Source organism: Haliaeetus albicilla, chromosome 8 (assembly GCF_947461875.1).
Source record: "Haliaeetus albicilla chromosome 8, bHalAlb1.1, whole genome shotgun sequence".
NCBI lineage: Eukaryota > Metazoa > Chordata > Aves > Accipitriformes > Accipitridae > Haliaeetus > Haliaeetus albicilla.
The window spans coordinates 43029128-43050058 of NC_091490.1; the positions used below are offsets into that span (position 1 = coordinate 43029128).

The following is a 20931-nucleotide window of genomic DNA, read 5'->3' on the forward strand; positions in this document are numbered from 1 at the left end:
AAAAGGAAGGTAGACTTTGCTGTTTCTTGTCTGTGAGGGAATGAGTCTCAATCCAGCATTTTCCATCAGTCAGTCTCAATCCAGTACTTTCCATCAGAAGACAGAGAGCAGATTGAGAAATCCATCTAGAGCAGCCAAAGAAAATCTGCCCAAAGAAAATCTTAAAGCTACTACATCAAGGAAATTGCAAGTTAAACTATGACCTGTAAAAAAGGTTAGTCTGAAGACCAGTGAAATTCTTGATCACACATTCTCACTGTTTGATTGTGAAATCTGTCAGTATGTTGATCATACAACACCCTTGGGGACACAGACAGGAAAGCCCCAGGAAACAGTAGCTTAGTCTTTAAAGTGTTATAGCAGCAGGATCCTTGGGTATTTACATAAAAGATTTTTTTCTCATTTTGACCTCAGACCTCCCGTGTTCAAGAAAAAACTCCCCGTCCCGGTGGCTGTGCACAATTCTTGAAGGTAACTGGGTGCAGTCTTGCAGGCACTGGTGAGCATGCATGTTCACTAAAGTAAGCAAATAAATATTACTAGTTCTATAATACGGGAATACTGCAGCAGACGGATTTTACACTTTCTTGCGCCAAGCAAATTTATACTGAAAATAAAGTTAATTTGCATGTGTAACCAAGGTGGCATTTGTATAATTCTGCTTGTCTGGCGCACATGCCATCTCATGTTACACGCAGCAAGTGACTTTTTGCTGTCAACCCACAGGTAAATCAGCTTTGAAGGTTTGATACTTGTGGTTTAGCCAGAACTCAGAACAACTGAGTTGCCCAGGTTTTAGCATTTCTGGGTCCTTCTGGACAAATCAAAACCATGGCAACTGATCATTAAAGATAAAATACACTGTTTTTTCCAGTGATGTTCTAGGAAATATTATTTACAATTTTTATTTTATAGCAGCAAATGGGGAGTGAATGAAAAATGCCCTTTCACCCACTCCACAGAGACCAAGTCTTTCACCTGAAACAGTGATAGCTGATGTCCGTCGAGCTTATGTTTGAAGGTGCTGTTGTCAAGAGGTGAGAGAGGCATTCAGACTTTGCAGACTGCTCAGTCCAGCACCCTGCTAGATGGCAAGCAAGGAAGCCCACTGGTACCTGTTATGATAGTGGAGAGTTTTAAGGGAAAAGCACATTACTTCAACAGAAGCCTGGTAGGTCATTAAAAAAGGAAGGTTCTTGCCAACTATTCAGAAAAAATCTGGTTTTTTTCAAGTGGGGAGAAGTAATAAAACTCCAGAAAGAAAGAGATGTAACTCACATGGAATGAAGAGTGGACAAGGGTCACTTCTGAGGTCACCTCGGAAACAACTGACATCAGATTTGCTTTGTGTGGAGAAATATATGTCCATATAGAGTGATGAGACAATCAAAATCCTAGTACTACAAAAAAGAAATTAAAAGAAAATACAAGGCAAATAAAATATGTATGAGAAGTAATGATGTTTTCTGCTACCTAAGCAAACTATTACTCAATGATATCAGGACAAACCCACATGAAAAACACCCTTAAAGTCAGACACCTAATAAAAAAGTTGCTTGAAAGTCCAGTATCCAGCTAACTGGATACTTCTGTGCTTCTAAGTTTTCAGGGGCCAAAAAACCCCAGTTTTTGAGAAGAGACAGTAGGCTGACTAGAAACAGCCATTTTTGAGACCATGTGAAATTGGCTTGTAAAACAATGTGACTCCCAGCCAGCAAAGGAGAGGTATTTGTATCTAGGAAGACCTCTCAAAGACTATCAGGAAGAGTCCTGCTTCCTCTGTACAGAGTTCAGCATTTTTCTGAACACTTTCAGCTGCCCAGAATCACATGCCCTTTTATAATACTATAAACTGGTGATCAAGCCATACATAAAATTCACTATATTTTCTAATATGCCTATTATTTAACATCCAAATTAACTAATCAAAACCATATTATAGAGAAGTTAGATAATTTTCTTTGTTTTTAGTATGGCCTGAAGAAACTAAAATAATTGACATTAAAAAGAAGAAATCTCCCAAGCTCCTGGAGTCACTGCAAAGGACAAAAGGAAAAGAGTGAGCCCCTCTCTTCTGAAGAATAATTTGTATGGACAAGCCGCAAGTCACCAAAGTATTTAAAGCATACAGGGCTACCAGCAGTGAACCTGGATCTCTTCACAGGAAGATGTGCTTGTTTTGGCTGGGATAGAGTTAATTTTCTTCATAGTAGCTGGTATGAGGCTATGTTTTGGACCTGTGCTGAAAACAGTGTTGATAACACAGAGATGTTTTCCTTATTGTGGAGCAGTGCTTGCACAGAGTCAAGGCCTTTTCTGCTTCTCACCCCACCGGCAAGCAGGCTGGGGGGGGCACAAGGAGCTGGGAGGGGACCCAGCAGGGACAGCTGACCCCAACTGACCCAAGGGATATTCCATCCTATACGATGTCATGCTCAGCATACAAAGCTGGGGGAAGAAGGAGAAAGGGGGGGGCGTTCGGAGTGATGGTGTTTGTCTTCCCAAGTCACCGTTACGTGTGATGGAGCCCTGCTGTCCTGGAGATGGCTGAACACCCGCCTGCCGATGGGAAGCGGTGAATGAATTCCTTGTTTTGCTTTGCCTGCATGCGTGGCTTTTGCTTTACCTATTAAACTGTCTTTATCTCAACCCATGAGTTTTCTCATTTTTACTCTTCTGATTCTGTCCCCCATCCCACTGGGGGGGGAGTGAGCGAGCAGCTGTGTGGTGCTTAGTTGCTGGCTCAGGTAAAACCATGACGGAAGAGAAAAAGAGAACTTTGGTAGTGTGGACAATCTGCAAAGTGGATGATCTGCAAGTACATCAATGTCTCTGTTCTCTGCAAAAGAATCATTAATAACGAATTTATTAGTGGAGGCTGGAGAGTATACTGAACTGGCTCACAAGGAGCACATGTTACTTGTAAGTAACTTTGCAGTTAGCTGAGGTGTTAACAGCACAAGAGGAAAACTGAGCAGGTACTTAGAAGATGCAAGTTCTCAAAAACTCAGTAAAGTCAGGAATGTTCACTGCTGAGAAATGACATTCACTTCCCTCAGCAACAATTAGTGTAGGACAGCATGGTGACAGAATAGTGCTTATTATTGCTTACTTATTCTAAATGAAATGAACCAAAGCATATTAAATCTGCATTACACCAATTTTAAATATTTGAACAAACAAGTCTTCTACATATTAAGGCAGCGATAAATATGTCTTTACATTCTTCTAGAAACCCGAAGCCATTTCTCTTTAGTCTGCAACAGTTTCTGGAATCATTTCTATTCATTGACAGTAGCTAAATAACTGTACAAATTAAAATGTACCTAGTTTCTACAGAGCTTTCTTAAGTTGAGCAAGACATGGTGTCTCCACAGGGTGAGGTCATTCCTACCTTTATTTTCCTTGGACTCATTTTATACCTTTCTATATTCAGATCTGAGGGCTAGAAATCCCTGTAAATCACCACTCTAATGCAGCTTAAACACATAGTAGCAGATCAGAAACTGTTTGGTCATGGCTTGGTTATTTCTGGGTCCCTCTGTCTGTTTAAAAAGGGCAAATTCAGAAGTAGCTGATATATATGAACTTGTTATTATCTGATGGGGAAACACCTTCCACATTTGTCAATATAATTTTTTAAGCATTACTGATCAAAAAAAAAAAAAAGAAGGGAGCAGCAGATAGTGTTTATTTGGGCTTCAGTGTAAAAGTGTTTTTGCACTCTGCGCAGTGCCAGGTTAGTTACACCTTTTTCCCTGTCGGGAGTTGACATCACAAATGAAACCAGCACACAAACAAACAACAAAAAGAAAAGCTCATACAAGTTTAAAGTTTAAATATTTTCCATCTCTGTTTTTAACTAATCTTTGCCAAGTGAAGGACAAAAGTCAGAAGGAAAAAGTTATTTTTCAGTCTTGTAAGGTCAAGTTCTAAAAATAAGTGAAAAACATCTACACCCTCTGAAATGGTATGCTAAGTGTTTTACAATGGTTCTTATATATTTATGGCCATAAAAACCCAAATTATATAAAACATGACCAATAAAGATTTCAAAAAACATCTCCTCCTTTTCCTCCCAATACAGGATCAATAGTACCAATGGCACTCTTCACAAAGACTTCTCTACCCTGTTCTTAAATGCTTCCCGCGATGGAGATTCCACAACCACCCCAGGCAGCCTTCCAGTGCTTTATATTCCCACTTTTAGAAAATGTTTCCGAGGGATGCTATTTAAGCCCATTGCTTCTTTCTTATTCACCATAGACTCAAAGAGCAGATTAGCCCCTTCTTTGAACTAGCACTAGATATTTGAAAACTTGCATGTCAATTCTATACTTTTGTAAAAGAGCCTGGTAATGTATGCAGCTTCCAGGTTTTATACAACTGATATAGAAACGTAGAGATGAAAAATGATCATAGTCATTGCAGACTGTCAACAGTTAGTCAGTTCTGAGATAAATAAAAGTCTTGAAGTCCCAACTAACTCTTAATCAGTCATGATTTTTGTTAATTGTCACAATACATAAACTATCTGACTCAGAAGATACATTATCTATTGTGGTGAACTGCTAGATTACAACTGAAGTTGAACCAACCCTGCATATTTCACTCATGAGTAGATCAGTAAAAACCCCAATACATCAGAATTTCACAGCAGTTTTTTTCAGCTTGTACTTATTTTGAATGCTATTGTCTAACATTTGCAAATTCCAAAGATACACACTGTGAAAAGGACTGGACACTGAAGTTTGAGGCCCAGCAGCCAGCAGAATCTTCAGTCTTGTCCTACCTTTCTACTATGTGCTTCCAGACAAAACAAAAACCTACTTTCAAAAGTTTGCAAAACATAATTTTACAGCTTGATTATGTACAAATACTTATTTCCTCCGTTGCTAAAACACAATCTCAACAAACAGGATTCCTAAATGATCTACTTAGAGCTATTTGCAGTCCTGAGGTAACAACGTTTAGGTATCAATGCTTTATGGAAGACAGATTCATTATTTGACATAAACACCTAGAGCGATGCAAATATTAGACACAAAATCCATCAGTCAATAAGTAAGAACATCACCATCCGCTCCCTGTATGGATCATTCATTGCAAGATGGAATAAATAGGTTGTGGTTTGTTACATGTTTGAAGAGTTACAGCTTGCTGCAATCTGTTTTATGTCTCTAACTTCAAATTCCTCAGGAAAGCAAGGCACTGAAGGTCACTGAAGACTTATTATTAAGTACTTTTAATGTTTTTATCATTTAATCAATGGCAAAATGCAATGACAGAGAATCAAGCCTGCAAAATATAATAAATGGGCATGGCTCCATTGTGCACTATGCTAACTTTATCATTCACTCTTCTTGTTGTTTTCTACCCTACTAATGGAATTTGACTAATGTCAGTAAAGCCATTTACATGTGCTAAAAAAAAGAGTCACACAACTCGCTGTCGCAATAGGCAGAATGACATAACGCTGGGCCACCACCACAGTGTCACAGCAATTGGCGCACTGTGACAGGGACGTCTCCTGGGAGGAAGCTACTGCCTTATACCACAGAAAGTGGGGCCTTCCTTGAAGTAAGAGTGGAGTTCCTGAAGGGTCAACTTCCCACTTGTTGCTTCAACACTATTAGAAATTAGAAACACTAATAGAAATAGACTTTTATATTTTCTGCGTATGAAAGGCTGACTTTCAAGGGAACATCGGGTTTTACCTAAACATCTTCTCAGAGTTTTGAATGCAACAAACCAAAAACACTGTAATGTTGGTGTATAAAAATAGCTGCAAAATGGTTTCTGAAAAAAGGCGCAGAGATGCCTTCCAATGTCTGAGCGAGGAATCCCACAAAAAAGAGACTGATGAGCCAAGAACACATTCAAACTTTGTTTTATCCTCAGGTCCTAACCCCCAACCAAAAATAGTAACCAGAACCAGTATGACCTGAGTAGCGGTTTTCCAATGTTTTTGGCTGTTGAACAGCCAACACAATAAATGCACACTTACTAAGTAGGAGACATTTGTAAGCCATCAAACATATCAAGAAATTGCAGACTTTACCACCTCCTTTTTATTTTTTTTTTTTTTCAGTTCAGTGAATGCTGGGGTAGGGGGAAAAGAAAGGTGCTAGTCTGCAAATTTCTAAGTGTGTCAGTAGGACAGATTCCCTGTGCCTCTGGACCTGACCTAGGAAGCTACCAGTAAGAGTCCGAAGCAGCTCCTGTCCCACAAAGTTGTTTTGGTTTTTGATCTCTCTAATGAGACTCCAAACAAGATAACCAATTTGTACCAACCATGAGAGTGCTAAATGGCCTGACTTTTCATTGCCACATTACTCTTCTGAGGAAGAAAGAATCCTGCTCTACAGACATGGAACTGAATCACTCAGAAGCTAAGCAGCTTGCGCTAGGTCACACCATGCAAGCAAATTGAACCTGGAAACCCAAAGCTCATGCCAGCACTGTAATAACTAAACCGCCTTTCTTCTCTGAAGAAGGGGAATCTTCATTCACAAACATTGGCAGGAAAAGATACTAAAAAAAAAAATGCACGGGCGCATTCATCTAAAATAAGTGATACTACATATTGTCTGGGCAGCCTTACCACCACTGTAAGTGGCTGATCTTCCTGGAAGTGACATATTCTGCCCACATTGGCTGAGAACGACACACGATGACATAGGAACTCTGAGGAGCACCAGCAAGAAAAGCTGCACTTTTACAAGAGAAGAAAATATCAAACAACTATAGCCCTGCAACAAATAAAAAGTGTCTAAGCGCACAGAAAGAACACTGCAGTTCAGTTTCATCACAGATGTGATACTGAACTTCCAATACTCAGAGAGCAGCAGGAAGCATGAATGAGGCTAACCTAGACTGTTCAGGTACTAGATTACTTGGTTATCAGTAGTTCCATCCAGGGAGTCTACTTAGGAACAGCAGGAGACAAGGCCAGTGACAGGACTGGTGACAAAGCCATAATACAGGTCCAAGGTCTATCCAGAGACAGGGCTACAAGATCACCCTGAATGTTGTCCTTCATTTAAAATATGGTCCAGAACTTCCCAGTGGCTTGCTGAGTTTTGATAATCTAATTTGTTGTCTCCAGAAAGGTCAGCACTGTCAAATGTTCCGCACTCCTGGGTCCCAAACTGATAATCCTACCCCTTCCAAAATGCCTGAGACATTGTGTCAACGTAATCCTGTCTGAAGAGAACTTAGACACCTGGAACTAAAATGCTTTTTGCAAAACTGAGGGCAGGAGGCCAATCAAAGGACCCACAAATTTCGTATCGGCCCTCATTCAGTTTTGCTTTACCCCTCACTTCAGCCTGCCAAAGACAAACTATGACAAATAGAAGCCCAAGGGGCCAAAAAGCAGTGGCATGTGTAGATCAAGAAGAGCTGTCTCCCATCCTTCCCTTCCTCTCAAGCAGCTCACTATAATGAGGCTTACAGATGGGGGTGTACAATGCTGCCAGAGCTCCTTCTCCCCACCACCACCCTGCTCAAAACTATTCCTCAGCATATGTTGTAATCATACACCCAGGAGGGTTATTAAAACCTTACAGGAAACATCTCACATTTTTTCCTTTACTATTCATGCCATTTTCTATTAGGGACAATAAAGATTTCTAACACTGGATTAAGCTCATTTGCAACAATGAGCTACTATAGCTCCAGGAGCCAGTGGGAGCTCAGACTCGTTGAGGGATCTGGGAATAATTAACTGAATTGTACTGGAAAAAAGGAGAAGACTGAAGGCTGTTTTGACCAAGAGGGATGCAAACTGATGCGATGGTTAAGCCATCACGTCTTGCTGGGAATTATTGTTGGGAGTATCATTAATGCTTAGAGTATGCAGTTTTCTTCAGAAAAACTGCTTTGGCCATAGTCTCCCTTTTTGGTTTTTGCTACTAGAAGACACCTCCCAGAGTCATAATGACAATAACACAGTTTTACTGATTGCTTTCACTCGTTGCTCAGTATGTACTAAGTCACTTCCCAAAACTCTTAGGGATGGCAAACCTTAAAAACAGAAGCTCTTCTAAGCAGACTGGTTTTTCTTCTCCCCTAAATGATATATATAATTCATCTCCGTGGTCAAACTTTCTTATTGTGTAATCCAGGGGTCTTCAGCGGGAGTGTAAACAGGAATTGTCTCATTACAGAAGGGACTGGAAGTGCTTAGTGCTCTGAGATCACACATGTAGGTGGGCAGACAGCACGTACACTTTTTAATAGTCTAGGGACCTCTCTTAGGGAGCATTGACTTGGATTTGATCATGTACCAAGACTTATTAACTCAAAAGAAACATCTGGCCTTGACCTCTTCATAGGCAGAACACTGAACCTGAGGGACCCTGGAAATCTACTCTGATATGTTGCTGGACCTGTCTGCACATGATTAGTTCAGTAGCTATACATAAATGCACATACTGTGTATGAATAATACTATTTCTGTATCATATATACAAGCATGACATAGATGAGTATTTGCTGTCCTCAAATTACTGCCTTCAACCCACAAGTTGGCACATACCATTAGCCTTTTGACATGCAGCTTCAAAAAAAGATCAAGTTTCCATCATGCCTTTCAGCAAGGAAGATCCCAAGGAACTTGACAATCTATTCATACCTAATACCACCAGAACATAGACACCTTTGGGACAGAGAGCACAGCCAAATACATAACAGAGTGCAGAACAGCAGAAAAAAAGGGAAATATTTGGCTTGGGACTCCAGAGAAAACCTTGCTTTTTATACAGAGAGCCAAGGAATGGTTAGCATCCATTCATGGGAGACAGAACTGTGCTTTCTATGGTCACATCCCAAAGGCCCACAGAGAAAATGTGAACTTCACAGTTTATTCTGCCTCAGAAGTATGAAGTGGTAAGTTACCTTTCCCAACAAGCTGGACCAGTAGTTCTAATAACTGTGTTCAGACAGACCACAAAGCTGTCTTTTCTGTGGACATCTCAAGGGAACATTGAGAAATTTTCCATGCCAGAAGTTATATTAAGCAAACCTGTTCAGGTCTCCTGGATACATGCAGCAAAAAGCTGTAGTTTTTTAATAAGTGTTGATTCAAGATTAATGATAGTTCTCTTGACATTTCCTCTCTTACTGACTGCAATAGGGGCCATTTTTTTTTCTTCCCATTTGCTCTTTCTCACATAACCCCTCCATAGCAATTAGCTCTACTGCTTACACTTAAAAAAACCCCACCAAAAACCAGAAGGAAGTTATCCAGTGTGATTTAACAGCTGGAAATAAGCAAATCCAGCACCAAGCAATCAGGTCTTTTCAGGACACAAGCAATCAAAAGACCACTGTTGAGGTACTCTGTAAAAATGTAATTTGCAGTCAGCTGTTTGCAGGATACATAAACCTTTTCACTCTTGAAAATTAGAGTTAACTTGTACGAAGAGGAAGAAAGGATAGGTCACACTGTATTAGTCCCCCCTCACATCTTCACTGGCTATGGGGATGCTGAAAGCACGAGGTCAGAAGCCTGACTGTTGCTTTCTCCAGACTCAACTCTTCAAAAAACTGGATGGGACAGAAAAGGGAGAAAAGATCACTAAATGCAATACTCTTTGTCTCATCTCAGGAAGAGGCTACACACTTAAGTTCAGTTTTAATATGAGTAGTTTAAGACTTGCATGCAGAAATATGACTTTTTCTTACACAAGGGAAACGGGGGGGAAAGCCTTTATGAATTACAATGAAAATTCTTCAAGTGTAGGCGCTTTCTTCGATTGTTGTGGAATCAGGATGACTAGGAGATTCATGGAGGGCACAAAGAATAGAGGGATATAGGAAGCACCAGCAGATTGTCAAGGCTGTTCTCTAAAGTCTCATTATCCATACATAAAATGAGAATCTTGAATATGAAAACAGAAAATGGGTTTATTATTATAGCAGAACCTTAGTATTCCACAAAAATCATTCTTCCTCTTATGATGGTGGTAGAGCAGAACACTCTCTCAATCTTTTTTGCTTATAGCCCACTTCAACTGATTAATAACTTTTGTTACATTTCGAGCAAACAAGATTGAATCTTCTTCCTGGAAACTGCCTTTTATGCCTTCATTAATTGTTCCCAAAATCTTGACCACAAAAGGATGTGAGCTCCTCAAGGATGAGCAGAGAATGACAATCCCAGTGTCTTCTAGACAGACCCCATCATATCACAAGGCAGTATATTCTCCACACTGCTGTCCCCCTTCCAGTGTTTGCCTGAGGCGTTCCATAGGCTTTCTGTCAAAGATAATTACGGCTGTCATAGGAATGAATAGACAAAGATGTTCACAGGGCCCACGCTCTGGGGGTGGGGAAGGACAGGTATCGTCCTCAGAAGCAGGAGCACTTTGTCTCTCTCAAAAGAGAGATGTCATACAATACGAAAGATGAATTTTCAAATGGAAATAATAGCACAGAGCCAGGCAGCTGAGCCCTCATTCACGTTTGGTTAGATAACAATGTTAAATACTCAGCTATTCTCACCCAGAAGTATCTCCCTACTCAGGCCTGAAAGCACACAGGTACGACTCCGAAATGTTATCTGAGTTGCAGCTTTTGCAATGCTAAGGGAAACATCTGTGCTACCTGGTCCAGACTATTAGAAAGTTATTAACAGGTGCAAGTCAAAAGAAACAATTTAGGAGGCCTATTAGCCTTAGACAGTTTCATTTGTGAAACTGCTTGTTTCACCAACCTCACGGATTGTGGAAACAAAGAAGCCACTGGCTACTAAATGTGTGCTTTTCCTGGCGCACATACTGTCAGTTCATCTTATTGTACATCTCTTTTCACATGCACATTTTATTTTCATAAGCTTTGAGACATTGAAGATTACTGGCTTTATCCAAAACTTGTGTTTCTTTGTACATCATTTATAAACTCAGAGGAAAATTCAACATCATCCAGACTATGGGTTGGTTTTTATTTCACCCCTAGAGAAATGGAAAAATGGCGTGTACAAAGGCTTACAAGTGGTGGGAAGCTCTCCAGAAAGATGGGAGTCTGGAGACTAATCCAAACCTCTTGAGTTTTCAAGAAAATATCAGACCAGAAATCTCACAGGAATGAACTGGCTCTGGAGATTTCTGGCAATTCCTTCTCCTGACCCCACCCAAAGCTGAAAAACAGCCACAAAAGCAAATTTACTCTTTTTCACAATATTTTTCAGTATCACGGTCTGTGTAAAGATCCAGAGTAAGTCCTTGCTTCATCTAAACTGCTCTTCCCATCCAAAGGTTGCAAGGGCACATGTGTAGCCTAACTGTGATGGTCACAATTGCTCTAATTTTAATTCCACATGGAAACTAGAAGTTTGATCCTCTGTATTTTTGCAATGCTTCCTTCAATAAAGGCCAATTGCTTTTGGCTAGCACAGCAGTCAGTTTCTTCCATTAACCTTTATTCAAGCCAAAACACTTTGGGTGTAAGCGACATCGAGTTCCTGAGACAATGATGGCCAGAGAAATACCTATAATGAGAGTGGAATCCAAGAGCTATCCCTAAACTCCAGCTGCCTTGTCTCTCCTTGACATCTTTTCAGTCTTTGAATGCTTTCTGCACAAGCCATTACACCCTTCAACACTTCTTCCAGGAAAGCGCGCACAATTCCAGGAACCCCACGCCTCAGGTGCATAAATAGCAATGACAAAAGCAACTTTCTACTGGCAAGGCAGGAGACAATGTTGAAATGTTGAGTCTCTATACACAAATGCAGTAAAAGCTACCATTAAGCCAATATTTCCCAAGGAAATCAAATATCAATGCATGGTTTGGATAGGAGATCTTCTGGAAAGAGTAATGAACATGTCTAACCCTGTATACTCAGCAAAATCTGATCTCACAGCCTGAGATCATTTGCTGGCTTCAAGTCACATCTGGGAGTTACTCCTAACACATCGGGAAGAGAAGTTGTTCCTAGGGAGATCCAAGTTCCACTTCTAAATCTCCCTATAAAACAGGAGCTTTTGCCATTTAGTACTGCAGGTGCCCCCTCCCTTTCTTTTTCTTTTTTTTTTTTTTTTTTCAGATGAGGTTTGTGGTGGCCTCTAGCGGAATATGGAACAAATGGTATAAAAAGGGAAAAAAGGAGCAAGGCATGTGCAGCCTCCTACAAAGCTGACCAGGCCTTCAGCTATTCATAGCTGAATTCAGTGGGAATTTGTTTAAAACTATATGTACTTCCTAGTAAAGGTCTAATCTCTATATCCTAGCCTAATTGATCCATCAATTCAGACCACTTGCAGCACCATAATGAGTCATCCTATAAAGAAAAAACCTGTAATAACACAGTTTTTAAATGATATTTTTGATGTTTCCTGATGTTCATGAAGTTGTCAAGTCCACAAGAATAATAAATACACCTTGTTTTGTTTCAGCCTTTCTGCTTCCTCAGTAAAGGAGGTGGATGCAGGCTGTAACTGGATTTGTTTTGAGCCCTAAGAGAAAAGTTCAAGATCAGTCTGGGATCACAGGAACAATTCAGGCTGTTCCAGTGCTCCAGCTAGCCCAAGATTTGGCTTCTGACTTCAAGACACATGGACTGATCACGAGTGAATACACTATTTGACTAGCATTATAATGCCTTCCTCCCCTCCATTTCCTAGTAAGCCCTCATGCTCATAGAAAATACTGTGTTATTTATCCTGCCACTCCTCAGGATTATTCTAATATGGCTTTTCCATCATGACCTTGCATGCTTTGGACTTTCCACAAGCTCTTTATTACACAGTGAAACTGCTCCTGCTGTAGAAGTTCTTCTGCATCTTGGCTAGTGGCCCTCTGTTGCTCTTGATCCAAAGGAATTCATTGCCCAATGTTTAACATTACTTTTTTGTTTAAATGACATCATTACTAAAGCGCTGCTTAGAATTACTGCTCTCCAGATCTCCTTCACATCCCTTTTGCAATCACCTCCTCCAGCAGTCATATACTGATCTGCTGCCAGGAAGGTGGTCTAATATGTTAGTGTCTTGTCTGAGATTGGAACACCACTTACTTGCCAGCAAGCTTCCCATAGCACCTTTGCTCTGTCTTCATACTAAAGCTGAAATAAAGGCCGTAGGATCTAGTTCAACATTTCATTTTCTTAATAACATTTGCTAACAACTACATAAAAAAATTTCTGTGTTTTGGGTTTCCTCCGTATGACATAAGGCTCAAGGATTTCTGGACCAGAATTGAGAAGCCGTTTGAAAACTTCTGTTTGATCATAAATCAAGCTCAGTAATTACCTTTTTAGTAAAAACAGCCCCAGTTCACAGTTTCCAGACTCCACGATGGGTTCATAGTGTTGCCATGGGCCTTGCTCAGGGTCCAGGAATTCAAGCAGACTCCACTTTCATTATGGCACCTGTAGCAGCTTCTGCAACGTGAATCTCAAACGGCACCACTTGATAATTGCTGGTCTGCATGACACTGGAAGGAAGAGCATGGAAAGACTCCGTATCTCTCTATCTTTTCATAGCTCTTCCAGCACCTTTCCATTTATTTACTCGCTGTCACACTGGCTGCCTTCCACAGTGGGAACTCCGCCTCCTCACATAGCACATGGAAAAGCCAAAAGCAAAGGCTAGCTGGGCAGTTAATTTGGAAGTGCTGTTGAAAGCCTGGCAGTAGAACACAGATTGGATCAGGTCCAGAGAAGGTCCCGAGGTGTTGCCATCAGGGTGCTGCTGCTCCCAAGGCAGGTCAGTGGGTCTTAAATTGTCCAGTCTGAGGAAGTCTCAGTAACCAGCACCACCAGGTTGGGGTGAGACAATCGCTCCACCTCTGCCCTGACTTAGCAGCTGAGGAGCAGGCTATGAAACTGTACTGAGAAAGGGAAAACCCTTAGCAAAGGAACTACATGAAACACTCCTTCACATCAATCTGGTAGTGGTAAACCTTGTTTCAAGCAAGTAGGGGCAAATCCCCTGTATTTTAAGCCCAGTCTTTAGGAAGCAGGTGGTATAATCAACTGAAACGTTCGCTCTCAGGAGTACTGTTAAAATCTGGGACCCCACTGTCCTCTTGATCTTTTCATATGCTGTTTGATGAAATTCCACCAGTGGCCTGGGTACATTTCCAAGGAACTCATGACTTCTGGGAAGGCATTACAAAGCTACACTGTAACCATTCATGACCTGTGTTCAGTACTGGCTTGGTTCCTCCTCAAATCCACAACATTCTGCAAAGAAAACATTCTTTCCACTTCAAGTAAGCTTCTCCATCCTGAAACCAGCCTGGTTCAGGCACCCAACCTCTTCTTGCCCTGCACTCACCCCCAGACATCAGAAATACAGGCTTTCTAATGGAAGGGCTTCCATGATAGCAAAACAACTGCAACACCTAATACATTTGGTCTCCCTCGATTCTAGATCTGGGTTTTTTTCAGGCAAGAAATAAAGGAAAAGGAACTGTTAATATTACTAGCCTTACCTATAGCTGCTGCTAGGAAAGTATGAAAGTTCTTACACTCATTGTTTTCTGAAACTTTAAGATCTGCAATGAAAAGATGAACTCTGCGTTTCACATCAAAAGGAACTGAGATGTCCATGAAAAAGTCAGAGAGGATAATTCTTGAGAGCTGGAGACCAGAAAACTAAATGATTCATATTTCAGGACAAAGACCTTCTTGGATGCAGGTGTTTAATCCAGCAAGAATCTGAACCACTCCTGTAAGTCATGTAGCCACATTATATGGCTAAACACACATCCTTACATGTGTGTTTAGATAGCCCCCCCCCCAGCAAAACCCAAAGGGCAACACACCTAATTATTGGATTACTTACATTATTTCATTTTTAAGACAAATGCCAAATTAACAGACTTCTCCCACAGCAGGAAGAAGGATTTACTTGGAAGCATTTACTTTATATGTAGAGAATGTAAGTATGTTATTCACTTAAACAAAAAGCAAAGAAAAAGACGGTGGGACTCAAAAAATACTGTTTTTCAAATTATTTGTTCTCTTAAGATACTCTTTACAAAAACAATCTCATATTTAACTCTGTGCATGCTACCTTCCCCAAAAGTTAAAAACATGTCTGTAAAGCAGTAATGCTTTAAGAGAGCAAGCTGTCACCACGTTGGAAGTTGTGTTGGTAAAACTCAGATTATTTATAAATTTAAATGAGACACCAGGGATAACCTGAAAATTCACCACTCTTATTTTCTCCACTAAAACAGGGGGAGGAACACCAGTACACAAGAGTCAAACACACATCAAAACCCTTTGCGAAGTACTGGATTTTACATTATACTGAAATAACCTCACTGCTTCTCCATCTGCCTCGGATAACTGCCAGAAATTAAAACAAAGAAATATGTAAACTCTTTGTAGTCAATCAAGAGCTTCAAAATTTGTTTTTAAGTTCAGATACAACCACCTCTGTTTTGAAGTCCCATTTAAAGAAACGTTGATGCCCCTTTAGAAACAGATATTTTTAACAAGTCTGCTCCTTCCAGAACTCCTACCAAAGACAGATTTAATAGGGAACAGATACTCTCAAATATCTGCTTCAATATATCCATCAATTCCAGCAAATTTTTTTCTGGGATTTTAGAAAGTATGCCTTTTTGCTAGTGATCTTTAACTTCTGTGGCCAGTTAGAGAAGTAGATCACTTCATGTAGTACTTTTGCAACCAAAAACCTGCAGAAAGCCAGAAGCTCTGTTCATAAAAAGATTTTTCCCCTACATTAGTTCCTTGAATTCAGATTCTGTGCTAACGTGGCATTGTTTCAGATGAACACACACTTCAGCTATTTTCAAGGAGTGGGAGTTAGAAAGGTTTTTAATACATTTTTGGAGGGAAGGATTTCAAATTTTATACTGAAATGAAGTATTTTTAATTAGTATTTTAATGTTAAGTTACCTTTTCACAGTTTATTAGCTTTTTAGTATCCACTTAGCTTAGACAGTGAAAGAAAACTGGTTTATAGTACAGAGTTTACAGCTAGTTTCATTTACTGGCTTTCAAATATTGCCATTATCTTTTTATGTCACTCATCACCTTAATATCTAAATACCTTCTTGATTCAAGATCACCGAAGAAATGTCAAGATCTTCTCCTCCTTTTCCTTCATGGTTTTAAGTTAGCTAACCATGACTTGTTTCAGGAACACTTTTTATAGCCACAATTGAACCTGCAGGTAAACCAGTTGAAACAGAAATATTACACAATTTGCTGAAGGATAAAAGCATTGAGATTCCCTTGATAATGAGTAATAGCCCTTTTCTGTGAATCTTCTATAGTATATTACTCGTACTCCTGAAATCAAAGTTAGGTTGCATTTACTATTGCACTTAGATTTCTGGCACCTTAGAGAAATTCTTACATTTACACAATAATACTTTTCTCACATGCTTTTAGTTTGTGAAAACATTCTGTGTATTAAAGGGCTTTTTAAAAATGACCATTCAATCTAGTACCACTTGACAGAGATCTTTTAATGTGATGTTAAAATACCTGTCATATAAATTTAGGCATTAAGACTGAAGTCCATAAAGCTGTAATTAAAAAAAAAAAAAAAAGTCTTTATTTCCACCTTACTCAGAACAGCCCTTTCTCACAGTATTATTGTTCAGATCCCAGAAAGCAGCATGCCTGACTAGTGATGCCTCTGTCTCACCATAGCTGGAAATACAGATTTACTTAAACATACATGTTGCGTTACTTTAAATCTAGTGCATATTAGGACTGCGCTTTTTTTAAAATTCCACAAGAGCCCAATAAACCCTTCAATATATACCTAAGGGGATTTTATGGTCCTTTTAATTCATAAAGGCATTTATATGAGCTCTGATCTTACGACATTTGCATCATCAGCCATTAATTTGTGAAAATTAAATAAACAAAAATAGCTCCATAACCTTCTCCACATGCCTACTAAATGCTGCAATACTTGTTGGTCCAATAGCTAGAGATGGAACAAAAATACAGCCAGCCCAACCGCTCCCTGTCCCGACACTACTACAGACATTCCAATAGGAAAAAGCTGAGGAAAGATTGTAAAGTTCTGGGAGAAGATCCATTTTAGCTATTAATGCTTATTATCACATTTTCTAAGGTCTATAAAGCTTTTTAAGGTTTATATGGGATGAAGGAAGCTATAGAAATGTTATGATCCCAGAACATCTTCCTAAACAAAAGGAAAATGTATGTTGCTATGTAGCTGCATCAAGCTGTTCTTTTTTTTTTCCAGAGCTGCATTAGCTTTCCTTCTATGTCCCTCTTGTGGCAACTGAGCAGAATTGTAACATCTGCAATGGAATCCCTAATTCGTAGCCTTCAAAAATTTTTGCTTTGTTGCTGCGTTTTTGGTGCATTTTTTTTCAATAAAAAATTTATTTTATTGAAATAGTATAGTGGGGAATAGTTTTTCTTTAAAAAAAAACCAACAACAGGTATTCTTTGCTCTTCCATTTACTAATACTCAGGCTAGGTAAACTAGGTAAAATTGTATGGAATTTTCATTTGCAGATTTGTTTTAAGGAAGAGACAAGCAAAAGGAAAAACAGAGAGAGACAGAAAATGAAGAACTTTTACAACAGTATGAGCTACCTGAACATTAAACAAGAAAAGAAGAAACAGAGATGTGAAGTGACAGAGCAGATAAGAAAGTTATGCATAATAAATTTACTGATTGCATTTATTGTTCTCTATGTTAATGTATTGCTAACCACAGTACTTATTATATAGATATACCACCATCAGATGTGTAATGTGTGAGCATTCCTTAAGCATTCTTTGTCAAAAACATCTGATCTCTGCTTCATACTCATTTTCCCCTAACCTGAATTGTTTTATCCCAGGATAAAAATACACATTTTTTTTTATCCAGCCCTGTCATTTGAAGTAGCAGTTTTGCAAAGATTCCTCAGACTCAGTTTGATTGGCTCTGAACCCCCCACGTCATGATGACACTTTCTAGCACTATCTCCATGGCTTGGAGTTTGCAGAGACCAATCAGTTTATTCCTTTTCATAACAGCTTGTTTTCAGCCCTCTCTTGTGCAGTCCTGAGTGGAGGATGTTATCAAATCCCAGCACTAGTGTGTCTTGGAATTGAAATGAGTTTCAAGGAAAGTCCTCTGGCAAAGCCAATTACTTTGAGTCAGGACTGTGTTATTTCTACCAACACCTAAACTGCTGTATGCATCAGTTTTACACTTACAATCATCAGGAACCTTCATTATCACCCCTTCAAGATAATCACGCTAAACTTATTAGCTCATGGAAGCAAGCAGAAAGCATGCTTTTAAAAATTAAATTCACCCACATTTGTTCTCTTGGATAGCTTCTTATGGCTAAGTATGTCCTGCGAATTCTAGCTTCTAACTATGCATAAAAATGGTAAAGCAGCAACATTTTCAGAGGATGTGTTCCAGTTTTCTGAAGTGTTACCTTTTTAAATTTCATATTGAATGCACAACAGTAAAGACCAATGAGTCAGAGTGCCATCTCTCTGCATTAGCCCAGATTTAAAAGAGAGAACTTTCACAAAACATGGCTTACACAAAAAATATTGTCTAGGAGCTTTGCAGTGTAGCCTGCATATGTGCCTCCATGTTTATCTTTAGAAGCACCAAAGCAGTCCACAGAGTTTCCAGCATGCAGTGAACTACAATTAAGCAATAATACAATGAAATTCAAATGTACCCTCTTCACAAGTCATGCTTCTATATTGGTATAAAGACTATTTGCAGTCTCCATTTTTAAACACAGTGGTCACAACTAATCACCGGTTTCATCCCTCATCAAAATATATCAAAGTGGACTGCAGGTTTTCCACACCCGATTCACTCTGGTTCTACTTTTGCCTTGTGTGACGGGGGAGCAGGCCATCCCGTGTGGTGGGGGATCTCCTCCCAGCCCTCCAGCTTCAGCACCTCAGACAGCAGCACCATCTTGTCCGTGAACACGGCCAACGGTCCTTGGTGCCTCCATATCAGAAGACCAATTTACCTTCTGATGGCATAGCGAGCTAAGGACCTGCAATTTTCAGCGATTTTCCAAACAACTTCTCTTTAAAAGCACTGTTATTTTCTGTATTATGTAGGGGACAGGGAAAGAAATCCAGCAGCGCATCAAAGCTTTGATCGGTTTCCAGAACTTCTGAGGATTCTGTAAACCAGCCAAATGTTGCAAGCACATTCTGTTTATTAATAAATAAGTGTTCATACCAAGCAGCCTACCTGGTTTTATAAATCTCTTCTTCAATTCCGCTTTCATCCTCAAGTAGGAATTCATATTTTCTCACAGTTATGCTTTTCTCTGAACTACAAAACAGTTAATTTCCAGTTTGTTTTAAGAAAGCACCAGTTTAGTTCATCCGTGGATGCTTTCCAACCAAACTTCCGGCGGGTTTTAATTGAGTTGTGTTTCACCCTTAGGAACCAAGAGTCTCAACATTAGAACTGTCTTGTAAAACTGAAGAACTTCTGTAAGGGTATACATTGACTTACCTTGATGTCACCATGCTAAACTGGAGCCGATGTGACAGTCATAATTCAACAATCAATTTTCCATTCTGCCTTTTGATTTTAGTGGCTTGTTGGGTTAACCTACTTTAATATGAATCCTGAATTAGGATACATTTATGATAAACTATTGGTACAGTCTATTCTTCCTAGAGGCTTAAAGCTAAAGATTAACTCTAACAGTCTGTAGGCAGAAGTGCTGACTCCTGTATTCTCTTTACTCATTCTTTCCCTTCCTTGGTGCACAATATTCCTAGGACAAGGATGCTTTTCAATCTTCATCTAGATCTTTTCGGTCTAACAGCTGCAAATCTGGTACATGCTGTTTCAGTTCCAGGCTTTATCCTACACCAAAAGGAAGAATAAAATTAAAGTTACTTATAAAAGAAGATACATATTTGAATCTTATAGTTGAAGGCTTTAGTAGGGACGAGGGACTGAGTATCTAGCCTTTCGTATCAATGTTTTTTACAACACACAGAAGTTATCTTAAAAGAGATTTGTTGTGTGCTAGCTAATAAAAGGATGCTGAAATGAGGGCACCCAAATCCAAAACTTTCTGTTTATTTATGGGTATAAACATGTGTCATTCACCTTCCTTGACCTTCGAGAATCTCCACGGCCAACTCCACTACCCTCACCTCATAGCAACTCAGCTTTCTGGCTATCATGCCGTTATATTAGGTATTGCAGGTATAATAGGTATTACAGCTAGAGCAGGTATTACTATAATACCAGATCCTTCTTAATCAACACGTCTGTCTCAAAACACTTCAAGCCCCTGCATAACTCCCTTACCCAAGCTACGTCCCTATGAGACCCTACACACTCGTTTCAAACAGGAACGTGAGGCAGGCAGGCCACAGAACCAGCGGCTGCAGCTCCAGGCTCACAGCAGGCACAGTGGGGATAAAGGCCCCCCCGTTGCCGCCACAGGGGCAACCACCACCACGCCTCCCCTCACAGGAACCTGGTACCACCGCAGGGCTCCCACCACCACCACCACAGAGGCCGCAGCTCCCACAGAGCCCATCCACCACCAGAGCCCCCCCCCATCGCCTCCACAAGGGTCGACAACCACCACAGCCCCTCTCCTCCCTCCAACCGCCCCAGGGTCCTTCGCCACAAGTGCCGAACCGCCACCTCAGGGCTGAACCGCCACCTCAGGGCCGAACCGCCACCTCAGCCCGCCACCGCCTCCACAGCCCGCCCTTCCTCCTCACCTCGAAGACCCATTGGCTGGCACAGCAGTCAGTCAGAAGCAGGCTCCGCCCCTCCCCGCGAGGACGGGGGGGTGGCGCTAAGCGCTCCTGACAGCGACCACCCCCCCCCCCCCCCTTCCCCCGCCCGCCAGGTGGCTGGCGGCCCGCGCGCGCCGCGGCGCCAACCCCCTTCGCGCCTTCCGCGGGAGCTCCTCCCCCTTCTCGCCTGCCCTCCCCAGGTG

The 20931-nt window shown here is 40.5% G+C and overlaps 1 long non-coding RNA gene across 1 annotated transcript; it reads right to left on the reverse strand.

Moving 5' to 3' along the window:
• Positions 1–2847: 2847 nt before the first annotated feature.
• LOC138686565 (uncharacterized) lies at positions 2848–20877 on the reverse strand. Its single transcript, XR_011325917.1, has 5 exons — positions 20711–20877; positions 19203–19286; positions 16035–16151; positions 13257–13440; positions 2848–10263 (listed from the first exon to the last, which is right to left on the reverse strand). It is a non-coding gene; the product is annotated as an uncharacterized lncRNA (long non-coding RNA).
• Positions 20878–20931: the final 54 nt, after the last annotated feature.